General features: G+C 42.5%; 1 protein-coding gene across 1 annotated transcript in view; it reads left to right on the forward strand.

The window, feature by feature from the left end:
* Positions 1–1,840: 1,840 nt before the first annotated feature.
* Positions 1,841–15,693, forward strand: part of C1QTNF4 (C1q and TNF related 4) — a 49,509-nt gene continuing 35,656 nt past the window's right edge. Inside the window, exon 1 of the mRNA XM_060262670.1 lies at positions 1,841–1,951. The gene's annotated coding sequence lies outside the window, so the exon portion shown is untranslated. The remainder of the gene's footprint in view (positions 1,952–15,693) is intronic.

The following is a 15,693-nucleotide window of genomic DNA, read 5'->3' on the forward strand; positions in this document are numbered from 1 at the left end:
CACTGGACTCCTGTTTTGGTCTATTTCACTTACAGATAACATGGACAGCTTTGCAGAACTGAATCTCAGTGTATATCCTTGTGGCACTTTGGTTATCTTGGATGTATTCTTTTCTCTGTAAGCTGCACCATACTTTTACATAGCTCAAACTGATTGTCCTGCATCTCTGGCAGCTAACTATGGGTTATATACTGTCCACAGGGATGGATTATTGCTGCCCAGTCCTTTTTTGTCATTAAAATTATGACCCGTAAGAAACCTTTTTGTGTAGATGTAGTCTTGGCCTCCAATCTCCATCCTACTTGACCTGCAGGGACTGGTCATTTACATATTTGCATTATCATTGTCCATTTTTGACCAACAGGTCCCTAAAGCAGGATGTCCAGTGTGAAATTTATGAAGAATATTATGAAGGAGTCCTGAACAAGTGCTGGACCACCCATCCTCAAAAGGTCTTTTGTTTGATTTCCACCTTAATTTCATTACGCTTTCCCACTACTCTTTTTGACATGAATTTGTCATCTCCACTGCCAACACACCTCTCAGCCTCTCTGTGCTCTTAATGGCTGCACTGACAGACAGGAGTTCACAAGACACTCTCATAGCTGTATTACTTGGTGTCAGTTGTCATATTGTTGCATAAATCCCCAAACATTTGTCAGGCAAAAGGGTGGAAATTAAAGGGGTGAACAAACCAGAAGTACACACTAGCACCATGGGTAGAGCAAACACAGTTTTACCTGGAATTAAGTTCCCCGCAACCTGGACAGTGGAAATGGACCAGCCTGAGACCAAAGTATGAAAATGTCCACATTCATGTTCCTGCCCATCAATTAAGATAATCAGCAGAAGTCCTCTCAGCGTGCTTCCCCTTCAGAGGTCAGCAATATGACTACAGAGGCAGGGCTTTTTCAGTTATGGTGCCTCATCTGTGGAATTCCCTGCCAACAGCTATTCACTTGGTATCTACCTTGATTAGAATTAAGTGCCAAGTGAAGACAATTTAGTGTTTGGTTGATTTTCCCCCCACTCATGTTCAAGCTGGTTGCTTTAGGCTGCTGGCTGTTGGTAATACTGGGATATCCTAATGATTTAAGCTACCTCAGAAGCCTGTTTGGTAGATACAAATTTAAAATGAATAAATATTCTTCCCCTTCCATAAGGGCCAGTCTAGTGGTAGTCAGCAGATCAGGACCTACATGTGGCTCTATGGTATGCCACCTGTGGCTCTTCAGAACACTGTTTCCCAGTGTGGCACTTTGCCCATGTTTCAGGAAAGCGGGAAAGACCCTAGTCTAATGGAGCCTGTGGTTGGTAGGTGGGTTCCACCTTGAAGCAGCTGTCCCCAGAGAAATGGGTAAACTGCAAACCTCCTTAGGGCCTCATGTTGAGAATGGAAATATGGTTCTTTAGGTTGTCATTGATGTGAATGTGGCTGTCTGCAAGCCATGGAGTGAGCATCACTGAGCTAGTCTCTCTCCTTCCTCCCAGCAGAGGGGCTGCATTTTTGACACTTGCATAACAAGGCAGTAGTTCAGGAGGTGCAACTTGCTCCCCCCCACCACCTACACACACAATCACTGCATCTCCCTTCCGAGGAAAGCTGCACCTGTTGAATTCCTCCACCTCTTGGAGTTAGCAGGAACAAAGGTGCGTGCAGGCACAGCTATGGGAAGAAGCCACCATCTCCCACAAATACAGCAGCCCCCACCTCGCGCACACATCATACCACACTCCATCGCCCCCCCCCCCCCGCCCTTGCGTTCTCTTCCGACTCCTCCTCCCGCCACTGATTTTGCGCCGGAGCCCGGCGCGTCTGCGCTCCCTCTGCCCACTTGCCCCTCTTCTCACAGCGGCGCCGCCTCCAGAGCTGTCAGTGCGGACGCTGAGGCAGCTCTTCCAGCCGGGTCCCTCCTGCTTCCCCTGCGCCTGACGACGACTTCAGCAGCAGGTAGAGCCCCAACCGCAGCGGCGCCGTGAGCCATCTCTATTCCCGTCCTCCTCGGGCAGGAATGAAGGCTGTTTAGCTTGCCCTCCCTGCCTCCACCCCTCCCTCCCTCCCTCCCTCCCTCCCCAGCCCGCCCGCCCGCCCGCCAGCTCGCTCGCCCGCTTTTGATCAAGCGGTTTCTTTCGGAGGCGAAGGATGCGTTTAGGGGGAATTGTGAAGGACAAGGGCTTGTCAATACCGTCCTAGGGCCGGGGAGACCACCGCTGGAGGGGACGGGAGAGTTCCCCAAGAAGCAGTGCAGGGGAAAGGGTGGGTTGTCAATTCGATGCATGCCTTTTCTTTATGGGGCTTTGTTCTGTGCTGGGCTCTTATTGGAGCCCATGCAGAATCCTCCTGACAAGGGAGACAGACTGCACCTTTTGCTTTAGTTACTTTAAGTTCTTCACCTTATAGTATTTTGGTCAGCAGCACCTACCGCCCCCCCCCCCCCCCCTTGCAGCTAGGAAACAACCAAATCGAATGATCCAAAATAAGGGATGGGTAAGAGTTATGCTTGCAGGAGGAAGGAGGTGGGTGGAAGATGGAAGAGCCACTGTATTACATGGGAATACAAAAGACAAGAAGGTCCATTGGTTTCAATGGAACTAAAGGGCACTTTTTACAAAATTAAGGACACCCCTTAAAATATAAGACATCTGACAACTCAGGATCGCACACCTAACACTGCTAACCCATCATCTACAACATTCATATGGGGTAAGATCTGTCTCAGAAGTCAATTCTCTGCCCCCCTTTTAGGTTGTAGGCTTCTAGTTTGTAACAGGAATCTATCTAGACATTGGTAGATTATATTTGAAACAACTGAGAGGAATGATCTAATTTTATCAATATAAAAATATAAACGGTATGGGAAGGCACAGTAGGATGTTTTCCCTGTTTTTGGAGATGAGCTCTGAGCAGTCATCCACTGGGACAGTTTTATCAAGCAGGTAGCAAGTGGAGGGAGACATTAAGCCCAAGGGATGTTTCAGGAGTAAATTTCTGGGGTTTTTTAAAACTGACTTGTATCCTTTGGCCACCCTCTCTGACTCCTAAAGAGATGCTGGCCAAATCGCACACTGCATTTTGTGACAGTCTTTGCTGTGACCTCTTCCCCAGCTCCCTGGAAAGTGGGCCAGCTTCTCATGAGAGATATCTTTTTCTCTCTGGCACTTTCTTGCTGAGTTTGTGCACTGGCAGGAGGCTACACTCTGGCCTCTGTGATTATGCACATATGGAGCATGCTTTGCTTCAATTATTCATCTTGGTGCCCCTATAATTTCCTGCAATTTCTTTTCTCAAGGGAGCTTCCGTGTATGCTGCACTTGCAAGGGTGGCCCCATTTGGCCACGTGACTTTGTCTAGATCTTTTATCTTTTTAAGTCTTTATTTAGACACTCATTGCCAGAGAAATAAGGGTTCAGCAATAACAGGAAAATTCATCTGGGCCAGTCTAAATACACTATAAACACTCTCAAAAACAAAACATCAGAGGATTGCATTTTAGTGCAAGGCTTTCAGGAAGGCATATAGTAGCTAGCCTTTTGGAGGTTCTGGGCTCACATTTTGTAAGCTGCAATAGCCTTTCAAACCACCTGTTTTTCCAAATGCTCTCACTGATTCCAGTGATTTCACATACAACAGTGATGTTTCTTGAAATGACATTTTGTCCACCTGATAAGTATTCTTGAGACTACAGTTCCAAACAATGCCTATGCATCACTCGATATTGTTGGAAATCCGTCCAGCTTGTAATCATTTATACCTGCATGGTCTAAAGGCAGTTGAGGATACTGAATATCATATTCTGTACTTCCTATCACAACATAAAGCAAAAGAATGTTTTATTTGCCTGGCTCTTTTTGGTAAGCCGATGCTCAGATTTGTTTCCTGTTATCTGTTACACAAAAGATTGTTTTGTGCGCCATGGCTGCAGAGAAGATTGGAAGCAGGCTTATTAAATCAATGCCTATTTCCTGTCAGGCACCTTGTATAACTATCATGATTTCTGGCTCTTTTATTCACCACAGTTGTCAGATACTTATTTTAGATCTTTTGTGTTTATGATGTATTGTTTTCACTGATGTTGGAGAGTAGGGATTGTGATGACCTTTAGCTATAACTAAGAAAACTGACAGACTGACAGTTTAATAGCCAGTCATGACCATAAAACTATTAGCAACAGCAAACCAACCACAAATCCTTAGACATCTGTGACTTCTTACTTTTTTGTCACAATTTTTAACCACAAATAATCAGCTGAGACATTTTTTAGTTCAGTAAATAAGTAGCAAATTGCATAACATCATTAGAATGAGTGTATATCATCCCATTTGCTTGTATAAAATCTTAACCATACAAATCAGCACCAGATAACTCGAGTGAAACCAAAAATTGTTCACATTTTATCATTGTCTCAAGTTTCTGCGTGCCATGTCCTTTGCTCTCAAAAAGATGCACATAGACCAAATTCTGGCATCCAAATTTGGTATCCTGGATAAATTTCCTAATATAATTAAATAGATGCAAATGTACTGTGCTTCCTAAATTCTGGTGTTTGACCCTCTTAGGGTTTTTTTTTTATTAAGGAAGGAAGAAGTGATGGGAATGAAAATGTGAGGGGATGGAAGATTAGAGGTCAGAGGCCCAGCAAAAGTAGAGAATAGAATCTGTGGCAGGGACATGACAGAAGGCACTCCAGCCTCAGCCTCTGACCACTGGAAGTCAATCATGGCAATTGTGTTCTGGTTTCTGAGGGCCTTGCTAAATAGTATGTTAGGCTTCCCGTGAAAATAATAATACCTGAAGATGATGCTAATCTTATAGTGAATTGACAGTAGTCCTATATTGCTAATGTTACCAAGTTGCTTACCTTGCTACCAAGATGGAGTCCCCTATCTGGTGAGTTAAATACTGTCACCAAGTATGTAAGGGGGAGTAAAATGGAGGAGTGGGAAGAACTAAGAAAGAAAAGCATAAAACTTTTAAACATTTGAAACTCACAGACACATTTATAGTTTAACAGGAAGGAATTCTGATGCATTGTGCTGATGACACAGGCACCATCCAGTAGCTGCCCACCACAGATTAACATAGCACAAGGCTATTAACTCATTCAGTATTTTTAAAGTTTTCTCCTTCCTTTTAGTAAAGACAATAGTACTCCTATAACACTGTAGGCTTCATGGTAGAATTTGTGGGGGGAAAGCTCAAATCTCAAAAGCCTAAAACCAAATGTTACCCATAAAACCAGCATTGTACAGGATTCAAGGTTTAAGAATTCATTGTTCAATTGCTAGAAATATGTCACATTTCAATGTTGTGGGGGGTTTTTTTAGATTTTTACCTCTGATTAAATAATTTAATTTCAACGCCAGTCACACTAATTAGTAAATCAATCATTTGATAAAATAGAATGTAAGAGTCTTGCCTTCCATCCTAGTTTTATTCTGTTGTATTACCTGATCTAGATAGCCCTGGCTAGTCTGAGTTTGTCAGATTTTGGAAGTGTAGCAGGGCTGGCCCTGGCTAGTATTTGGATGGGATTCCTGCCAGGGTCATGACACAGAGGCAGGCAGTGTCAAACTACCTCTGAATATATCTTCCCTTGGAAACACCACAGGGTTGTCATAAGTCAGCTGTGACTTTATGGCATTTTCAACCACCATGGGCTTTGTTATTAGAAGACCAATGGAAACGCTGGAACCAAATTTCTCTTCTGATTACAGAGTAAATCCAACACTATTTGAAGCCCATTAGGATTTCACTGCTGGTCTATCAGTCATTAGTGGCACCGGCTCTTCAGGGTTTCAGGTAGATGTCATTCACATCCTCTGTTACCTAATCCTTTTAACTAGAAATCCTGAGGATTAAACCTGGGACTTTCTGAATGCAATACAGATGCTCTTGTAGTGAGCCACAAATACTCCCAATTCATATGTAAACTTCACACACCCATGGTGCATCTACATAGGCTACTTATTGCCAGTATACCAGCTCTGCAAGTAAATGGATCAATTCATGTGGCAAGCAAACACACAAATACATTAACACATGAATCATAACCTTGGTCCATCAAAGTCAGTATTGTCTACTCAGACTGGCAGCAGCTCTCCAGGGTCTTATGTCAAAATCGTTTATATTACCTCCTACTTAATCCTTTTAACTTGAGATGGTACGGATTAAATTTGGGACCTTCTGCATGCCAAGCAGATGTTTATCCACTGAGCCACAAGCCCTCCCCTAAAGCACATTTCTACATGACAGGACATACATGAAGCACTTGGCATGGGCAAACATTTTACCTTTGGCAGTTGTCACATCTGTTGCTGTTTCTACTAATTTCCAGATTTCCCTCATTTCAAAATCACCTTCTCTTACTGCTACCTGAGAAACTAGTGGAGTTCTCAAACCTCTTTTTTATTAATTAGAAGCTCACCACTACTAAAAGTAAAATCCAGTTGCTTCACATCAGCTATAGCATTCTGTCCTTGTCTGGACTGCTTTCCTAAAGCCAGAACAGACTTGCACTGGCTCTGCTGCCACTTGGAAGGGCCATGAGATGCTATGGAAGGTAGTTAGACAGGATCAAGTCAACTTCCCCTTCTTGTCACATGTTATCCGGTTTCTAACATTAACGTGCCAAGTGAGGAGGAGGAGTTAGCCACCACAATATGGCCAGGTACTGCTATGAGCAAGTCCTAGTACCAGCACATGTTTGTGAACTGTGGTATTGCACTGCCAGCCCAGCCCTATAACTCTTGAATCAAAATCTATGTCATAGTATGCTAGTTGGCTTTTTGCATTGCACTTAAGAATTTTCAGATTGTCCCAGCAATACTTTCAACCACATGCAACCCACAGGTAGTTCCCCTCTGCAAGTTCTTTTCAGTGCCATATCTGGTATCTCAGATGTCCTGTAATGTCTCCCATCTAGCCTTTCTAAGCTACTCAGATGTGCCAATTAGACTGAACACAAGAGTGGAATTCTTGCTGTGTTTGATCAAAGGACTGAGGTTTCCAGTAGGAAAAAACCAGTCAGGAGCAGGAACTGATCACAGAGCTAAGCAGCAAAAAGATCCATCTGGAGCATTGTAATTGATTGCTTGAACAAAGAGAGAAAAGAGGGACAAGAAACAGATTTACAACTGATTTCATGATGACCCTACCGTCAAATGTTTGCAAACTACAGCAGTGTTTCTCAGCTGGTGGTATCCATATAACTGGTGAGGTGCAGAAGTAGTCTAGATGATACATGGATTTTTCATTAATATTACTAAGATTTGGTGTCCTTCAGTCCCCATGACCACCTGCAAGTATAACATGCCATCTCCATCTGACTCCACCTCTCAGAGATGACTCATCTGTGACCTTTTGGCATGCTGGTAGTAATCTTGGAAATTAGGTGTTTCTCCTAATCTCACACTTTCTCTACCCACCAGCAAGTGTCTTTGATGTACCAGTTCCCACCGACCCTACTTGCCAAGGATCATCCATTGTGCTCTGCAACATGTTATGTCCTTAACGCTTACAATAGATATAATAACAGAAATAAACAATAAATATAATAACAGAATGTCTGTAAAAATATATTTTTTTAAAAAAAGAAGTTGGCCTTTTGTTTCTATCATGGTGGAGCCCAGGTTCTTTCATTGAGTAATTGGGGGGGGGGTCATAAAAATTTGAGAACCTCTTTTCCAGAGTACCTACTCCAGGATGGGATGGAGATACATCTTATAAACAAGGATCTATGATAATGATGATGGTGGTGGTGATGGTGGTGATAGTATTAATAAAAGTACATAATCAAGTCACAAGGCAAGAGATAGGCATAGGTGGTTTGCCATTGCCTTCTTCTGCATAGGAAGAATAAAATTAGCTAGATAACATTGCAGCTATTTTAAACCCCATGTAAATTTGTGTCAATGCACCAAGACAAAAAAGGTATGTAACTTCTCCCTCCTATCCCTGGGTATTTCAGTCATGCTTAATCTATACCCCAGTTACAAAAGTCTGTTATAAGAGTTGTCTCAAAGCTATCAGAAATACAATTGGAAAGAGGACATTGTTCAATAGAAACATTAATTTTTACAATATTTTTGAGACAGGTGAATGATAAATAATGACATACCATGTAAATAAGAGAAATTGGTCTCAAGTTTATAATATATAATTTAGCATAATTTGTATCTCTGCTTGAATCTGAACTCAGTGCAACTCCATCAATCACTGGGGAAATCAGCAGAACAAAATCTGATTGATACTACTATTAGGGTCATTATATACCAGCAGATATCTAAGTGGACTTGTACCTATGAGACTGGTTCTCAATTCCCCTTCACAGAATAGCCTTTGAAGAGGTCACTTTCTCTGTTTTTACCATCTTTGGGACAGGAATAAAAATGACCTACCTTATAAGCTTGTTATGGGAATGAATTGGGTAAATATATATCTGCTGGACAGTAGAAGTGTTCAATGAATTGTTAACAATGGATATAAGAGGGGATGTCTGCATATGCCCTAACTGGGGAGATAAAGTTATGGAGGATGTATATTGGTTGAAAAACTGTATAAGATATGAAATGTTGACTATGACTGGTGGGAGTGTCCTTTGAAGAAGGGATTATATAGTACATATAAAGTAGATATAAGTTATCAAGTAAGATTTGTTTTTAGTCTGTTGGTTTCCTAGGGAGCATCTGAGGAATGTATCTGCATGTTCATTACCATCAGCAGGTCCTTTCAATGTGGGATGTGAAACACCATAAATTTGCTATTTGACATCGAGAGAAACCAATAAGGTGTACATTGTGTCTTACCTAAGCTACATGCCAGATCCAGATAACTAATAAACATAGGATAGTTGTAAATCAACTATCAAAATTAATATTCTATCTATGAGTTACCTCTCCATTTGCATTAGTAGCTCTACACAGTTTGTAGATTGATATGTATCAGTGATACAGGTCATCAAGGCTTCTTTTTTAAATATCAGAAATGCACAGGAACACAGCTTCAGCTGTCTTGGTGTTTTCAATTTACATTGTAACCTCTTATCCCATGTATGACCTAAACTCTCTTGCCTTCTTGACAAGTACCACACAGTGGCGCTGTAGCCCAAGCCTGTATTGCTCTTCCATGCCTGCTCCAGAACCACTAATTTTGGAAGGGGTGTTGAAAGACCTGAGTCACATTGAGGTGACAAAAGAGGAGGTCCTACAACTGATAGACAAATTAAAAACTAATAAGTCACCAGGTCCAAATGGCATACATCCAAGAGTTCGAAAAGAACTCAAAGTTGAACTTGTGGATTTTCTGACAAAAATATGTAATCTTTCATTGAAATCTGCCTCCATTCCTGAGGACTGGAAGGTAGCAAATATCACCCCCATCTTTAAAAAGGGTTACATAAGAACATAAGAGAAGCCATGTTGGATCAGGCCAACGGCCTATCAAGTCCAACACTCTGTGTCACACAGTGGCAAAAAAATTTATATACACACATACACTGTGGCTAATAGCCACTGATGGACCTGTGCTCCATATTTTTATCTTAAACCCCTCTTGAAGGTGGCTATACTTGTGGCCGCCACCACCTCCTGTGGCAGTGAATTCCACATGTTAATCACCCTTTGGGTGAAGAAGTACTTCCTTTTATCCGTTTTAACCTGTCTGCTCAGCAATTTCATCGAATGCCCACGAGTTCTTGTATTGTGAGAAAGGGAGAAAAGTACTTCTTTCTCTACTTTCTCCATCCCATGCATTATCTTGTAAACCTCTATCATGTCACCCCGCAGTCGACGTTTCTCCAAGCTAAAGAGTCCCAAGCGTTTCAACCTTTCTTCATAGGGAAAGTGCTCCAGCCCTTTAATCATTCTAGTTGCCCTTCTCTGGACTTTCTCCAATGCTATAATATCCTTTTTGAGTTCCAGAGGAGATCCGGGAAATTACAGGCCAGTTAGTCTGACTTCAATACCGGGAAAGTTGGCAGAAACCATTATCAAGGACAGAATGAGTAGGCACATTGATGAACACAGGTTATTGAGGAAGACGCAGCATGGGTTCTGTAAGGGAAGATCTTGCCTCACTAACCTGTTACATTTCTTTGAGGGGGTGAACAAACATTTGGACAAAGGAGACCCAATAGATGTTGTTTACCTTGACTTTCAGAAAGCTTTTGATAAAGTTCCTCATCAAAGGCTCCTTAGAAAGCTCGAGAGTCATGGAATAAAAGGACAGGTCCTCTTGTGGATCAAAAACTGGCTGATTAATAGGAAACAGAGAGTGAGTATAAATGGGCAGTCTTCGCAGTGGAGGACGGTAAGCAGTGGGGTGCCGCAGGGCTCAGTACTGGGTCCCATGCTCTTTAACTTGTTCATAAATGATTTGGAGTTGGGAGTGAGCAGTGAAGTGACCAAGTTTGCAGATGACACTAAATTGTTCAGGGTGGTGAGAACCAGAGAGGATTGTGAGGCACTCCAAAGGGATCTGTTGAGGCTGGGTGAGTGGGCATCAACGTGGCAGATGAGGTTCAATGTGGCCAAGTGCAAAGTAATGCACATTGGGGCCAAGAATCCCAGCTACAAATACAAGTTGATGGGGTGTGAACTGGCAGAGACTGACCAAGAGAGAGATCTTGGGGTCGTGGTAAATAACTCACTGAAAATGTGAAGACAGTGTGCAATTGCAATAAAGAAGGCCAACGCCATGCTGGGATTTATTAGGAAGGGAATTGATAACAAATCAGCCAGTACCATAATGCCCCTGTATATATCGATGGTGCAGTCTTATTTGGAGTACTGTGTGCAGTTCTGGTCTCTGCACCTCAAAAAGGATATTATAGCTGTAATGCTGTGGACCAAGATTATATATGGTTCCTCTTAAATTTTAAGTTGGGCAGGCTTGAGGCCTGCTTATAAATTTTTAAATGTTTTATTTTTTCTTTTGGCAAAGCCCTAGAACCTAAAGGTCAGGCCCATTAGAGAAGGCCTTGAGTTGGTGCACCTGCAGATTTGTTGCCCAGGGAACTGAAGGGAGACACCTGTGGCTGACACCCTTATCTGGGTCTCATTAATGTTATTTTGTGAAGTTGAGTTCTGATTGGATTTTTCGAATCTAACCACGAGGGCTCCTTAAGAATAAAAGATTACCTTTTTCTTTGCTCTGAGCTCTCTACGGGATGATTGGACTAGACTCTGGAACCCTAGACTCTACGCTGGGGCTCTCTGTTTGTGGATTCAATGGACTTTGTTGCCTGATTTCTTTGGAACCATATGGTGCCTTTAGTTAAGTATATTTTGCAACGTTATTGTTTTGGCTCACTGCTCTTAATGATAATTTTTAAGCCTATCTTTAAATAAACTCTTTTTTGGTTTTAAAAAAGAGCTTTCTTGTCGCTTTGTGGGGGGGGGGGGGTGTAGCAACATGCCAAAAGCTTACTCGACCGCTCCGAAGGTCGCCTAATCTACCAAATAAGAAAAAATACCTTGTCTGGGGAACTCCCGGCCACATCTGCTGTGGTTGGGCTTTCCCTGGTCTTAGAGGATAAAACTCTGAGGTTGGGCTGGGATCTCAAAGTGTAAAAAGTAATCCAGCCTGGTGGCAGTTTACCCCAGGATCCAGTTTTGGGGCCTGGATATTTGGATTTTGTTTGAGCCACCATTCTACGGCCCGCCTGGTCTCGGTCATAGGGGTCGGACCGTTACAATAGCATTGGAGAAAGTCCAGAAAAGGGCAACTAGAATGATAAAGGGTTGGAACACTTTCCCTGTGAAGAAAGGTTAAAATGCTTGGGGCTCTTTAGCTTGGAGAAACGTCGCCTGCGGGGTGACATGATAGAGGTTTACAAGATAATGCATGGGATGGAGAAAGTAGAGAAAGAAGTACTTTTCTCCCTTTCTCACAATACAAGAATTCGTGGGCATTCAATGAATAAAAGGAAGTACTTCTTCACCCAAAGGGTGATTAACATGTGGAATTCACTGCCATAGGAGGTGGTGGCAGCTACAAGCATGACCAGCTTCAAGAGGGGATTGGATAAAAATGTGGAGCAGAGGTTCATCAGTGGCTATTAGCCACAGTGTGTATATATATATAAATTTTTTTTGGCCACTGTGTGACACAGAGTGTTGGACTGGATGGGCCATTGGCCTGATCCAACATGGCTTCTCTTATGTTCTTATTCTGCAGTCACTGATTGGCCACAACATTTGCCTGCCTCCATTTTCTTCCTGCCACAGGGAAAACGAAAGCACGATCCTGGTGAGCCCTTCTTCTTTCTGCCTTACACATTTCCTCATCTCCTGGAGACCTAGTAAACCTCATCTACATGTGTCCCAGGTAGTCTTCAAGTCATGGTTTGCCTACTGCGACTATCCTTAGTTTGCAGAAACATCTCTGAAGTCCCATGTGCATAGTTTATATGGTGTCCTCTGTGAGGATCTGGGAGGCCCATGGCTGGTGGGAGACTGTAGTAAAGGCGGACTGGGACTCCCAGGAATGACTCACCTGCTTTCATGTTGATAAGTCTGTTTTCAAGCACATAGTTGAACAAGAGCCTCCATAGTGTGAGTTGTGTTCCAGACAGATTTGGAGCCCAACAAGTGTGCTGGCATTGACCTCTTTTACATGGCTGGAGGACATGATATCATTGAAATTATGTCCCTGTTTTGGGCTCAGCTAATCACAGTCCAAACTGCCATTTGTGACTTTAGGATGGCACTCATGGAAGAACTGTCCCACCTTGCTATCACTGTGGCCAGGGCTTCTTTTGTAGAAAAAGCCCAGCAGGAACTCATTTGCATATTAGGCCACACACCCCAATGCCAAGCCAGCCGGAACTGTGTTCCTCTGCGTTCCTGATCAAAAGAAGCCCTGACTGTGGCTGTGGGCAACAACCCTTCACTGGTAAGGATGCATGTTCCTATACCCTGATGTCCTGTTTTGTCCCCCCCACCCCAAACTTTGTGAATTGCTGCCCAGACAAGCCTTCCCCAGCCAATTATAATGCTTTTGATTTTTTCTTTCAAAATCTGCACAATTACAATTATCACTGCTAAAATTCATTTGCATCTCTTTAGCCTAGTTTTCAAGACTGTCTCGATAATACTAACCAATCCTGAATATATATGTGTGTGCATGTTATGGGGTATGTTGGGTTGATCTCCCAACCGGAATGTGGCATCAGGAGTACCTCAGCATGGGGTTGATAATCCCAGGTTTGCTGCCCTGAATTTTCTGATGGGAGGATGTGATACAAAAGTGATAAAATTAAACTATCTTAAAAGAACAAATCCTTACCATTCCACTTTTTTATCACTGCTTAGAGCAGATCTTAAGCAATGCTGCACTAAAGATGTTTTAAAATACATTATATTAGTCAGATTGATTAGCAGGTCTGCAACTCACAATACAAACTCACTATTTGTCAGTTTCCATGGTGATTTCTCCTACACCAAATGGATTAGAATCAAAATCCTAATTATTAACTATAGTGCCAAACTTGTGTCAGGAGGGCTGATTACAGACTGGCACTTTGGGTCGACTCAGAAATGCCTCTGAAGTCGACCCCAAAAAACTGTCCAGATGGCAACATCTGCTGCCCATCCCTGTCCCACACTTACCCCATCCTTGAGGACACTCTAACCGCCTCAAAAAGGCACCACTTGGAAAGTGGTCCCTTTTCGCTGGGGCAGCTCCAAGGTGGTGCCCGGCCATCTGGAAGACGTTCCCTGGCCGCCCGAGGCCTGCCCCTTCTTCCAGCACCGTCTGGAAGCTCCAAAGCACTCTCCTTCCAGCTGGCTTTCTTCGGGCAGCTGCAAGCCACCCCAAACCGGCCATCTGGTTTCATCCAAGGTGTCTCTTCCTAGAGATGCTCCCCGCTCACCCATCCAGAGATCTCTTGCAGGGAAGCTACTGCTTGGTCTTCAGCATTAATCAAATGAGAAAATGCTAGAAGAGGCTGTGGCTCAGTGGTAGAGTACTTGTTTGGCACATAGAAGGTCCCAGATACAATACCTGGAACATACAAGGATGAGTTTGGTTTTTTGTTTTAAAGAACATTTAGTAAGCAGTATGCCATAATCCCTAGCATCTCCAGGCTTGTTTTTTTTTTTTGGTAAAGAATCCATTAATAGTTAAAATGAAAGACATCAGCTCAAGACCCTGGAGAGCTGCTGCCGGTCACTATACTGACTTTGATGGATCAGTGGTTTGACTCAGAATAAAGCTGCTTCTTGTGATCAGATACTGTTATGTAGAGCAGGGGTGGCCAATGGTAGCTCTCCAGATGTTTTTTGCCTACAACTCCCATTAGCCCCAGCCAGCATGGCCAATGGCTGGGACTGATGGGAGTTGTAGGTAAAAAACATCAGGAGAGCTACCGTTGGCCACCCCTGATGTACAGCATACAGTGTTTAAGGGGAAGGATTTTTGTGGCTTAGGTTGTTGGACCAGGTTTTTTAAAAATAGAAAAATTAAAGAAAACTTTATGTTGCATTCTAGAATATTTTTACCTATCTGTATATACTGACCTTTGGAACTAAAACACAAGACATCTGGTAATGCTGATGCTGTGTTTAGATTATAAATAAGTCTTACAGATAAAATTCAAGGTACAAAATTTCCTGAAGAAATGAAGCAGTGAATGAGAAGATTATTTATAATCTAAACATAGCATTAGCATTACCAGATTTCTTTATACCTTTGGGTATAAAGGAACCTGGCCCAAAGGGTTTTGGTACAGAGTCATTTGGATCCCCCCAGAACCCTTGGGAAACAATAAGGGTTAAAAATATGGGACCCATGATTAATGCACTGTCTATCAGTGAGAGGAAGGCTCTCAACATGGGCAGGGAATTTGGGTGTCTTGCACTTATATGGGATCCAGGAGGTACTCTCTGAGAGAGCAAGAGTTGCTGGGAATAGTAATGTCCTCTTTGATTGATCAATCTGCCTGTTTATCCCTTCAATTTTCTGATTATTTGGCTTCTCTCTCTATGCTTCTTCCCTGCCTTGTATCTTTTGGTGAGAAATAGGGTTCAGAGGACAAAATTACCTATGACCATTTGACATATATATGACAAATATGTTGAAAAATGTACCAATCCTTATGAGAACGCTGGTGGACTAAAGCAGAAGGAATAACAATGGTCTTTTTCATATCATTTAATGATATGCAAGCTGTAAAAGCCAGAAAGGATTAGACAAAGAAAAAAAACCCTCTTGAGTACAACTGGTCTGCTTTTTAAAAGATTCTGCTAAGGGAAATGATAGTTTTACTCCTGAGATATTAGTCTTTCCAGGCAGACAAAATAATAGCTCTGGGAGAAGGTAAAGATCATCAGGTGACAGAAAAGTAGGTGATTTTCTTATATCAGTGAAGCAGCTATGGAAGAAATCTGTAATTCTCTCTGGGATTGCAAAGCTGAAGAGCAAGCACTGGAAAGCATTTGTATTGAATGCAAAAAACAAAATGGAAGGTGAGGAATTAGGCTGTGATGCTGAAGACTTCCCATTGAGGCTTTGCTTGTTCAACTGGAACATATTAATAGTGTACACCATGTAGCTCATGCATTTTTACCAAATGCAGATCAGAGGGGGATACTCCTACTTTAATATTCTGTACGATTCATAGAATAAACATATGAGGATAAAGAGGACATTTAAGGGAGGGCATTAAGGTACTGTATAAGTCTAATCCATACTGT

Source organism: Heteronotia binoei, chromosome 21 (assembly GCF_032191835.1).
Source record: "Heteronotia binoei isolate CCM8104 ecotype False Entrance Well chromosome 21, APGP_CSIRO_Hbin_v1, whole genome shotgun sequence".
Lineage (NCBI taxonomy): Eukaryota > Metazoa > Chordata > Lepidosauria > Squamata > Gekkonidae > Heteronotia > Heteronotia binoei.